This window comes from Platalea leucorodia (assembly GCF_965183815.1).
Source record: "Platalea leucorodia genome assembly, chromosome: 9".
Lineage (NCBI taxonomy): Eukaryota > Metazoa > Chordata > Aves > Pelecaniformes > Threskiornithidae > Platalea > Platalea leucorodia.
The window spans coordinates 40020632-40033663 of NC_138831.1; positions in this window are offsets into that span (position 1 = coordinate 40020632).

Consider the following 13032-nt stretch of genomic DNA (forward strand, 5'->3'; position numbering starts at 1 on the left):
AAAAATCATGCAAATGTTTCCACTGGTTTTAGGTTTTGTAAAAGCATCTTATTTTTTAAACCCAAATGTTCCTCTCTTCAAAAACATAGACACATTTCTGTTTCTAAAAACTGTACTGCAAACTGAGCAACACACAAAAAAATGGATTCTGTAAACAAGAATTTCCTTTCAAGACTGTAACTTGATAAGAGTAACACTGACTTTCAACTTCAAAGAAACCACATTTCTTTTTTTTTAATTGTACTTGAAAAGGAATACTAAAGTAAGAAAAGGAAAATTATTCAGGAAAGCTAACAGGCAATACATAATGACAGTAAGATAGCTCACTTTATTAAGCCACAGATGTGCAGAGCCAATCCATACAAAGATTCTACAAAGCTGTATTCATTTGTAGAGACCAAATCCTTCAGCTAGGTCTCAAGAGCAACTCTCCTCTTTGCTTAGATAGCCTGTTCCACTGGGAAAAACCCACACAGTTCTCTTATATCTACGTTACAAGAGAAAGCTTTGTGGGAATCATGGCACATGCCAGAACACTTCCCTTCCTCTGACATGTCTGCGGTACTGCACTAATTCGGGATTTCCTGAGTACAGCATGTTCCAAACCTCCTCTCGTTAACATTAACAGATACAAGAGACAACCCTCTATCTTTTCCTAAGCATTTAACATAACCGTAGAGAAAATGTGTCAGAGTGATATCATTGAAAACGGTAGGGGCTGGGAGTGGGAAGAGCGTTATCAACAGAGCGGGGTGAGTAGCCTTGAAAATTTGCACAGACATATCTTTTCCCATTCAGGTAGATTCCATCACTAAAGAATTTCTAAAATCATTCTTCAGCTTATCTTTAAGACTGGCAATGAATATCCCTATTTTATATAGCCAATTATAAACTAGAAAATTGAAAATCAAAGAATCACAGACTTTCCTGCCTTAATTTATACTTATGATGCAAATTTATGAGTTTTCTCCCAGACATTTTCCTCTGAATTATTTTGCAACAAAAATAAGGTTTTCCTACCTTGGTGACTGGGGAATGATCTAAATCCAGAAAAAGCATATGAGCCCATGGAAAAAAGGATGGGGAAAAAAAAAAGGCAAGGATGGGAAAAGTTGTTTGGTTACAGTTGGGGCAGAAGGAAGATAAAAAGGAGAAGACTGGTGGCATAAAATGATGGCTGTAGTTGCTAAAAGGAGAAGAGTAATTTCAGGCAATGGGAAGAGAGAAGAAGCTGGCTAGCTTGAAGAAACAAAACGTTGGATAACATTCAGAAAGGGAGCAAGCTAGAAGCAGCATCAGCACAAAAAGCTTGAGAAAAGAAGTCAAAATAGCGGCAATGACAAAGAACAGCAGGCTAGTATGAAAGACTAACAGTCAAAGATCTGATCCACCAGGACAGGGAAGACAAAGTGGTAGAAGTTAGAGGGTAGAATGCAAGACATACTGAAAATGGGAGCCAGGTGCCAGAGAAAGGAGTAGCTGTCATTAATATTAGAGAAACTGACAAACCGAAACCATCAGATTTTACTAGATGGAGTATCAGCAGCTTCTTTAAATACCTTGTAATATTGTTTGCATCTTAATTAAATGAAAGTATCAGTATATTGGGAGGATATATGTTTAGAGTTGATCAAAATCCACAATTCATTTTTAATTGCTATAACATTCTGATTTTGTGCAAAACAAACCGAAAATATTACTAATATTTTATGTTGACAAATAGATTTTGTAATGTACTGTAAGTTTCATTCCAAAATGCATAAAGTGACATGCATTATGTGTTTAAAAATATTTACAAGACTTACTGGCTGCTGTAGAACTGGCAGATGCACTAGCTTGTATGCCAGCAGTAGCATCTTTACTGTGGCAGCCTTAAAGCTTTCGAGATTCCATTTCTTCCATACACATTTCCCTGGTTTTAGACCTGAAAATCAAAAATTTAATTTAGAAAAATGTTTATGCTAATTTTGAAAATCACCCTATGAATCTTCCCAAATGAAATTAGAATTGCTTTCTTTCCTGTTTCCAATGTGCAAACTTTTATGCCCATGGTCAACTTCAGGCTTGGGATCCAAGCCTGTTAACTGAAATAATTATATTCATATACTTAAAGTCAACCAGGACAGTTTTTGCTATTTCCCGTCTGCTTCTGCTTGGTTTTGCACATGAGTGAATATCCTTACTTTGTGGTTGTTCCAATTCTGGTAATTTAATACATTTGCATATGTTTTCTTGAGGTTGTGAATTATTCTGGCAGCAATACATAATTTACTTTATTCAGTGGTTTTCAACATTCATTCCAGTAGAATTTTGCACAGCTCCCACACCATAAGTTTCACGCAGATACAGAATCTATGCCATAGCAGTGGTCTCCTTGTTTCTTGGGATTTTTTTCTGGTCTGACTAAATTTCAGTTAATTCTATCCATTATCTATTTATAGTGGTTACACATTACGGAGTATACTGTGGGTTTACCCAGCTCTTCCAAGTTAAAGGCCCATTTGGAGTTTGGTGCATATATAACTTTGAAGTATGTAAACCTTCTCTAAATTAAATTTTTCAGGGTGATCTTTTTCTACACACAATTTTCTCTGTCTGTAACTAAAAAGAAAATTCTGTCCAACAAACAGTGACTGACACAGAGAAAGGTTTTAAGAAAATATTTCTGTATTTTATATCTACTTCAAGAACACACTTCTATTGTATTTGTCCATCGGCTGCAACATACAGGATAATGAAACCCACATTGTCATGAAATCTAAATAAATGAGCACTAAAGATAGAAATCTGCTCTAAATCTAAGTTTTGGAATGGATATTAAATGACATATACAATCTAAAAATCATAAACTGTTACTGTTAAAACATGCAGATATTTAATGGTAATATGATACCACTTCCAATAGAAACTTCTAGGACAGGTACAGTCTGAATCTTTTAAGAATATTTCTACAAAGTGACCGTTTTTATAGAGATACCTTCAAGGCCACCTACAAATAGTTACTGGGGAAGATCTCCTAGTCTTCTGTTTCAACAACAACAAAAAAAATTCCTCACTATGTTCAGCAGCTTTTCCAGGAATTAGTACAGTTTTGCTTAGGGCTTGAATTTTTAGGCTTTCTTCCTGGCTGCATTTACGTGCTTACCATAGATTCTTCCAGAATACTTCTCCTATACAGTATCACAAAGAAACCAGTGAAATTAAATCTGCATTCATCAGTTCAATTATAAGTTATGTCTCTGGGTATGATTATATCCTTGCTGGCTAATTCTGCAATAGTTAAGCACTTTTACAGCTAAAAGAGCTACTACAGAACAGAGTCACTGCAATAAGGCGATGATTGGACTGGATTAGAGCCTATACATAATCTTAAAAATACAATACTTTCTTTTCAGTATTATCCTGATACCAACTCCAAAGAGATCATCAGTTCCCATTCACTCAAACTTTGAGGCATATAAGCTTTTAAACACCGAGTGACATCAGAGCTTAATTTAATGGGGAAAAATATATAATTAAATCCAACTGAAAAATGCCAATCTAGCTTCATCCTCAGTCATCTTACAGAGGAACAGTTCCAAAACTGGATCTAACATGTGTCATGATAGAAAGACAGAAACGCAGGCAGGCTGTCAGAAATGTCTCATATTTGCAGTAAGACTTTATCATTACTGAACACTGGGAGGTCCAGTCCAGCTAATCTTGCTACACAAATAAATAATTAGAATGCAGTATGCCTCCACTGTGTCAGCTGTGGGATACTGAACAGGTTTGTCAGGACAGATCTAGACAGCACAGTTTAACAATTAAAACAGGCTACATTGTTTGACATGCTTTTGCCAAAAAACTTCTGAAATGTCAGATCCAGTTTTATTTTTCCTTAAAGAGAAATAATGCCATGGATAGTCAGCTCAGATTCTTTGTCTCCTTTCCAGGCCAGTGTTTTAAACTATCCATATTTATATACCAACAATCAGAATTAAGATGTTGTCATCATCATCATTACTATTATCGAGCAGAGAAAGCCAGCTTTGACAATAGTATTCCTAGTACTGAATTTTCTATGTATGTATATCATTACTAAAGGAAAAAGCAATGGATTCTCATTGAAATGCAGACATGGTGGTGTAGACAAAACAGGCATCAGGGAGAAGGAAAAAACCTATCAGTACCTGATATCCACTGAAAAATTAAGTCTACCAATCCATCCTTAAAATCATCATCAAAACAATTAATAGATTCAGGAAATGCTTCATAGAAAGTGATATAAATGACTTGTGACAAACAATCAGGATATACCTGCCAAAACAAGATTAACACTGTATCTAAAAAGACTACAAAAGAGATTTATTATTACAATTTTTTTTAGTTAATGTAAAAATATTCAAGTGAACTGTAGTAATTGCAAAGCCATTCTGCTAAAAAAAATAGTACAACCTTTTATTATTTGTGTGAAACATTAGGCAACTGTATCAACAACAGGGAAATTAACTTCTCAAAAATTTGCTTAATCACAGTATAAGTCAAAGTTCCCAGTTAAGCCTGAACTGGAAGATATGGATTTCAACAAATTACATACTTTGAACAAGTCACTTAGGGTTAAAATTGGGATGCAGAATAAGGTATTCTTTGTTAATATTTAACTAATCATTATATTTAATGAAAACCAAGACATTTTTAAAAAATCACATCTTTTATATTATCATTAGATTTTACTATTCACACATTATACAAGCCAAAAAAATTCACTTCTGATTGCCCATGATCATTTCTAGCTTTTTCTCACCATTTCTGATTGTTCTCTCTCTGGTACTTAAATGCATGTGTCTGGTACTTAAATGCATGTGCTTCCAGCTCTCTTTTGGAGCCAAATGCTGCCAACCTGGAGACATGTGAATCAGTTTATCTGACATGTTAATACTTTTATGAGCTGAAATACAGCATCTACCCATATATCACTGAAACTGCTAATTGTACTGTTACCTGAAAAAAACCATCATCGTTAGCATCCCTGGGAACAAGAAGAAAATGTGCCACAAAATCTGCAATTTTGTCAAACAAGTGGTCTTGATCTTCTTGGTTAGGCTTCAAAGGGGAAAAAAATCAGGAAAAAGTTACCAATTGGCATAAATTCAGATATAGTTGTGTGCTAATATACTGATGCATGACATTATTAAAACTCATGTTTATCTATCTTATGATGTGAGGCATTGACAACACAAAGGAATACCACCAAAACACATATTCTTAAATGAGTTCCACCTCTTACTCCAATATGTTATTCTTCTAAATGTATTAACACATTTTTTTTTAGTATATTGCAGTAGTTTCTGATTCAGAATAGCACTTAAGAACACACATTATTTGAAGCATATGTTATATCTATCAGCCAATAATTAAGATGGAATCTAAGTGCTGTACTGAACAAAAGCCAGTGTACATAATCAGTCTCCTGCCACATGAATATTTTCCTTCTCTTCTTAATAAAGAACATAGCGATCACCTGAGGTAACAGAATCCATACACTTTTGATTTATGTTCTTAACCTAAATATTCCAAACTCATACCTTTTATAAATCCTAGCACCATTATACAAAGTAACCAAAGTAAATTAAACAGTCAATTTGATCTAAAGGTTTATTTTAAGCTCCATGGTATAAATCATAGAATCATAGAATCATAGAATCGTTAAGGTTGGAAAAGACCCTTAAGATCATTGAGTCCAACCGTTAACCCAGCACTGCCAAGTCCACCACTAAACCATGTCCCTAAGCACCACGTCTGCCCTTTTAAATACCTCCAGGGATGGAGACTCAACCACTTCCCTGGGCAGCCTGTGCCAGTGCCTGACTACCCTTTCGGTGAAGAAGTTTTTCCTAATATCCAACCTAAACTTCCCCTGGTGCAGCTTGAGGCCATTTCCTCTCGTCCTATCACTTGTTACTAGGGGGAAGAGAACCGACCTCCACCTCGCTACAGCCTCCTTTCAGGTACCTGTAGAGAGCAATAAGGTCTCCCCTCAGCCTCCTCTTCTCCAGGCTAAACAACCCCAGCTCCCTCAGCCGCTCCTCACCAGACTTGTGCTCTAGACCCTTCACCAGCTTCGTTGCCCTTCTTTGGACACGCTCCAGCACCTCCATGTCCGTCTTGGAGTGAGGGGCCCAAAACTGAACACAGTACTCGAGGTGCGGCCTCACCAATGCCGAGTACAGGGGCACTATCACCTCCCTGGTCCTGCTGGCCACACTATTCCTGATACAAGCCAGGATGCCATTGGCCCTCTTGGCCACCTGGGCACACTGCTGGCTCATGTTCAGGTGGCTGTCAACCAACACCCCCAGGTCCTTTTCTGCGGGGCAGCTCTCCAGCCACTCCTCCCCCAGCCTGTAGCGTTGCATGGGGTTGTTGTGCCCCAAGTGCAGGACCCGGCACTGAGCCTTGTTGAACCTCATACAGTTGGCCCCGGCCCAACGATCCAGCCTGTCCAGGTCCCTCTGTAGGGCCTTCCTACCCTCCAGCAGATCGACACTTCCACCCAGCTTGGTGTCATCTGCAAACTTACTGAGGGTGCACTCGATCCCCTCATCCAGATCATCAATGAAGATATTGAACAGGACGGCCCCCAACACTGAGCCCTGGGGAACACCACTCGTGACCGGCCGCCAACTGGATTTGACTCCATTCCCCACCACTCTCTGGGCTTGGCCGTCCAGCCAGTTTTTAACCCAGCGCAGAGTGCACTTATCCAAGCCGTGAGCAGCCAGCTTCTCCAGGAGAATGCTGTGGGAGACAGTGTCAAAGGCCTTACTGAAGTCCAAGTAGACAACAGCCACAGCCTTCCCCTCATCCACTAAGCGGGTCACCTTGTCACAGAAGAAGACCAGGTTAGTGAAGCAGGACCTGCCCTTCATAAACCCATGCTGGCTGAGCCTGATCCCCCGGTTGTCCCACATGTGCTGCGTAATGGCACTCAAGATGATCTGCTCCATGACCTTCCCCGGCACCGAGGTCAGGCTGACAGGCCTGTAGTTCCCCGGATCCTCCTTCCGACCCTTCTTGTAGAGGGGCGTCACATTTGCTAACTTCCAGTCATCTGGGACCTCCCTGGTTGACCAGGACTGCTGATAAATGATGGTGATGATGATAAATGACAAACCTGCTAACTAAATTAGTTCTTCATATGTTCAACTACTGCTCTTCAAAGTCATGTGAAAAGTTAGTCTTGGGCCTACACTTGATGCAGTTGAGCTTAATCAAAACACTTGCATTTTTGTACTTGCAGAATGTACAGCTTATTTGTTTGATAATAACAGATCTAAGAATGCTTCAAATTATCTTACACCTTAAACTTTCAGAGAAATCACCACCAAAAAGAATCCTGAAACACTGCAATAGATGATTTTGAGAGAAACAAACTTCTCCAAACTTTGAGAACATTTTTCTGTCAAAACAACAATAAAATATTCATTACACTGAATGCAGACATTTAAAAATTTCTAAAACCACAAAACAAACCAAAACTAGACAAAGGTAAAAAGTACAAGGATTTTCATTTGGAACACAGTCCACAAGCAAATAGGAACTTCTTTCAGTTTGCAGAAATACTGAAGGGAAAAAAACTTGCAGGGGAAATGCTTAGCTTTTACCGAGAAGAACAAAAGCAGCTTCTTTGGGTACCTCAACATCAGGTTGTCAAAATACGAGGACTGATCTGGATTTGCCAGATACCTGCAACTCTCTCAACTTTTCACTGTTTTTTTTTAAATTTTCAGTAAACATAAGACTAAAAGTCTAAACATCTAAAGTTTAAAACACAAAAATGAAGGTATACAAAATTAGTAAGAGAGCAAGTCACACTTGCTGCATTAAATTTATTACATAATTTAAAAGTATGTAAGAACAGAAATATTGTAAATAACTGCAACAACAAAGCAGATGAAGACACTGGGTTACCTTATTTCCTTTTACATTAGGAGGCAAGCATTGACTCTGAACTGTGCCAGAACTGTGTGCAGAAGTGCTAACAGGGTTTCCATACTCCTTGAGTCTTGCTTATCTGGGTACATTTGCATATATTTAAGCACAAACAAACAAAATTTTAAAATCAGTCCTCCAAAGGTTTTTTTTTAAAACACAGATGTGGCATTTCAGAAAGCTACATCAGGTTCTGGCAGCATATTACAAATGCCTCTAACAGGAAGAGCTGTAGATTATAAACTCACCTAAGATTTTTATCCAGTGCAAGCAGTAAGGTCTACAGCCATTCTTTGAGTGCCAAGACATTAGGTTTTATGCCAAAAAATTATGATATTTTATACTTTGTAGGACTAGTGATTACTTCTGTATATTGATATTTCACTGTCAACTTCAACAAGCATGCTTCTGTTTGTATTTAAACACTTTTTCTTAAAAATGTTACATTCATGCACACATATGTTTTGCAGCAAGTACTATCAACAGGACTATTTGACATAGACTTTGTCAAGGCTGCTCAACAATGTGATTAAACCTATCCTTCACCCTGTACAACTTGTTTTTATCAGCTTGACAGTATTTGGACTTGGACAAATGAGAGAATTAACAGTTTCCTTCATTTATAAATCTGAAGCAGTCAAAATTAATTCAGAAAAATGCAGTGTGTAAGTGACATAACATTTAGAATATTCTTCAGTCTGATCAGTTAGTAACTATTTTAACATAGATTGTGAAATTCAGTCCAGGTAATACTACTTAATGTAGGTTAATTTGCAAAAAAGTAATAAAAATAATTTTTATTTTAATAATAACAACTTAATGTCCAAAATGGATCAAAAGTCAGGATTTCAGAGTATCTGATACCAGTAACAAATTAATGATTGTTTTATGTTGGTGATAACTATGATCACAAGACTATTAGGAATCTGTTCCTCTTGTTTATATATATTTCTGTACCAATGCAATCCTACTGATGCTACAGGATAAAGGAAGTAATTTTGGATAGCTACGTATCAAATTTTTAAAATGTTTCTATAGTGAGAATTCAAATTTGTTCATAAAATAAATTATTTTTTCCTTATGGTCTAATTTATACTCTAAGTATGTATGCTTATCTAATCTGTATCTTATTACATTAAGCATTTACATTTTAAAAATAAATACTAATGAAAGCTTACACATTTCCACTTCAAGTGGAAGTTATAAAAAAAACCTAACATACTGTATCTTGGCCTTTCACAGTGCCGTGAATTCTGACCCTGCCCCAAACTGACTTCCTCAAGGAGAAAGCTACCCTGACCTACCAGTCAACTATCTGGCCACAGGAACAGGGATCACTGCCCAAAGCAGATCACAAAGAAAGCAAAGACATAGCTCTAAATCAGCCCTGTTTTTTCAACTGTTACTTAAAATACTCAATTTGCAAGGAAAGATTATGACTTCTCATTTGTCTGCTACTAAAGTAACTAAAGTATTAAGAGCCATACCTTATTCTCACTGAAGAGAGTAAAAAATGAAAACAGAAAGATTAGGGTTGCAATAATACCCTACATTGTCATTTACAATTTTTGTGGCTAATTCAATCAAGGGGCAGGTGCAAAAGCTTTATCTTTACATATAATTAGTACCCCACATCAGTCATGTAAAAGATGGGTGCATGCACACTGGGGGAATTAGCACATCAAATCTTGCCTTAGCTGACAAAAAAAGAGCTGTGAACTAGCATTAACAGTGCGCACTGAAGCCCTTATAGTGACCAGCTGCTTTTTGCTGCTGTTGGTCATATGAAAGAGATAAGGAATGTCTTCACTTTTTACACCTTCAGGTGGGAGGCATGAGTATGTACTTCGGTATGTTGTGAGGCCCTGTCTGACACTGCTGCTACAAGATCAGTTTCACAACCTTGAGGTTCATGCCCACCAGCTGTGGAGTACAAGTGAATGATCACCCAGAGAAGAAATTAATCTGAAATTCATTTGCATAATAGCATTCAAGTGTTTTATATACTTGCTGCAAACTCCTACTTTACTGATCCTACAATTCCTGAAGCAAATCAGATGTTACAATCACCTCCCTGCATAAATCACACCCTGAGCATTGTCAGGTCTGTGTACTCAATGATACATTAAAAAAAAAAAAAAAACATGTAATTTAAGATTATGTGTAACATATATGCCAAAGGGGACTGCAATAAAATTACATATTCTACATTCTAATTCTGGGTTTACCTCACTTTAGAAATTCTTTTCAAGTTTAATACCAGTTTAACATTATTTATTTCAGTACTTTAATTATTGGTCAACTCTGGGACATGACAGGGCAGCAAAAAGAATCCTTCAACAATAATGGCTCCTAATAATAAATGACCACTAGATTTGTCAATTTTGTAGCTTCAAGAAATTCTAATAGTGATACTAAAAGGAGTATGAAAATGGAACACAAAGGTGAATGCGTCCAAATATTTTCAATACTCTATCAGCAGCTTCTGTTCAGGATACTGAAAGAAAGAGTATGTACTTGGAAACGCTGAGTTTTTACAACTAAGTCCCAAAGTTTTAGAGCTTCCAAATGTCTTGGTAATTCTGAAAGTTGTTTTACCTTGAAACCAGGGTAGTTATAGCTCTAAAAAGAAAAGAAAAACATTTAGTAATTAAAGCTAATTATTATGTTCCCTTTGTGTTAAACAGCTGCTCCAATGAGAAAATACTGTTTCAAACATATAACTAATTTTTTTCTAAAGTAAAATTTAAAAAAATATTCTACAATAGAGGTGTTCACTTGCTGGTAACCCCATTTTCTAAAAATACTTCGTTAGCAGTTGCTTTCTTGTATTACCCTTAAGTCTGTCAAACTACCTGAAATGACCACTTCAATCCTTGATGAGGTTTGTTTCTTGTGAGTTTCTTCTTTCTCAAAAATTTCTTTTCTATCAGAAAATTACTAAACCCATGCTGAATTTCTGATATGTCTCAGAAGAATCTAACAAAGGAGCTTCTGTTTTTACATATCTCAGTATCTTCTTCAATAGAAACTTTAATTGAGCTTCAATAAGCCAAATTACAAATATGATATGGCCTTATGTAAAAAATTTTGAATCACTTAACATATTAACTCAATGTGCTATTAATAATTTAGGACCCAGTTCTGTCAGTATTCACATTACTATTTCAAATAAAGAACCTGTTCATGCCTGGTTATGCCTGAAGTCTAAACAACATCCAAGAAATACCAGGATCAAGACATTCCAAACTACCAGAGACACATTTGTTCTCCTTCAAGTCCCTCATCTAGCACACGGTAAAGGCCCAGACACTAGTGTCCAAAGATTTAACCATAATATTCCAAATGAATAAAACTAATCGTCATATTTACACTGTATTTGGAATTTCCATTGTCAAATATATTTAAATTCATGTAGTCTCAGAAAAATTGACAGGCTCTTGAATGGGTGAATATCAAAACTTTTCTTTCTCTTGGTTTGGTATCAGAGGTATTTCTTTGACTTCCAATTCAAAGCATATTCATAAGACAGAATGCGGTGTACTTTTTCACATGTAGCGTAAAAAAGCTCACTCTACATTTCTACCCTTTGACTCCTCAACAGTGTATCTGGCAACCTGAAAAATGTTTAAATACTTAATTCATAATTAATGTTATTTCACACAATAATGTAAACAATATTTTCAGCTAAGACAATTCATACTATGAACTGTGAATATACTTCAGATAAGGAGCAACAGTCTAAAATTGAGACTTTAGGTAACTACAAAATATATTTGGAGATATAAAGAAAAAAAAGTACTTTATCAAGTTGGTTTTTTCCCCCTCCCCCCCAACAAACATAGAGAGATAGGTGTAATCCCACTTCTGGATCCAGGGAAAAAACTTGAAAACTTGGTCTTTCTTGTCTAATCCCTAAAAAGAATTAAAAATATTGAATATACCTTTGCTTTCACCATCTCACTTCTCTGAGTCATAACTTCCTCTGCACAATTTGCTCAGTAGCACTGTCTTAAAAATACTAGCAAGGTTTAGCTAGAAATAGAGCCTGGATTGATGATTTTATTGATTAAAAGCTCTAATCTGGAAAAGACTTTTTATATAACTAGAACTACACCTAAATGTGTATGTGCACAAAACTTGGCACACTGTATGGTCCTACTGCCTCACTGGAATGATTGGAAGGCTTAAAAATCACCATTTTGGTCTTTCTATATGTCTCATCTTTCCTTTATAGCACGAAGATCTGTGGAGAACAACATGTTTTTGCCTGCACTTTGTTTAGGCCTGAAACAAAATGTTCCTAAAACCCAGGCAGAATTGGGACTTAGCTTATTAGATTTTTTTAAATTATAAACTTGACACTTCACACTTGCAAACTGAGGAAAAGCTGTAAACACTTATCTGGGCCAACGTCTGTTGGTTACTCTGTTCGCGGGCAGTAAGATGTTCCTCTAGATATGCTGGTCCACATTGTAATGAAAATATTTTTACAGCATGTGTCTCTAGTTCAGTGATACATGTGCTTATTCTCTTCTCCAAATCTGAAAGTGGACTGATGTTCAGTGGAACACATTCATACGCATATTTACATATAGCATTGAAGGGATAATCTTTTTGTAACTTATCCACCAAAGAATAAGTGCCATCGAGAGAGATACAACTTGGCCACTCTTTCTGCAATCAGTACATAGCAAAAACAGTTATTTTTGAAAATTATACAAATGAAAAGATCAAATTAGGTAATCTGTGAACTTTATTTTGCATAAAGAATTGTAATACCAGTATAAATGCTTTTTACATATACCTTCCAAGAAGCTCTAATTTTGGCAGCATTGTTAACATAGACTGCGATTTTCTCCTCTCCCATGTTCTGCATTCAGAGATGATTACACCATCTCAAAAAGACAGAAAAACAGGAATAGGCCAGGGAGGCCGATTATAGCATACACAGAGTAATTAAAAAGACTATATAATTTTTTAGTTAGAAAGGGAGATAACTCAAGAAAAAAAGGGTTATTATGTTTCTAAAGAGACAAATAAAATCATGTACAATTT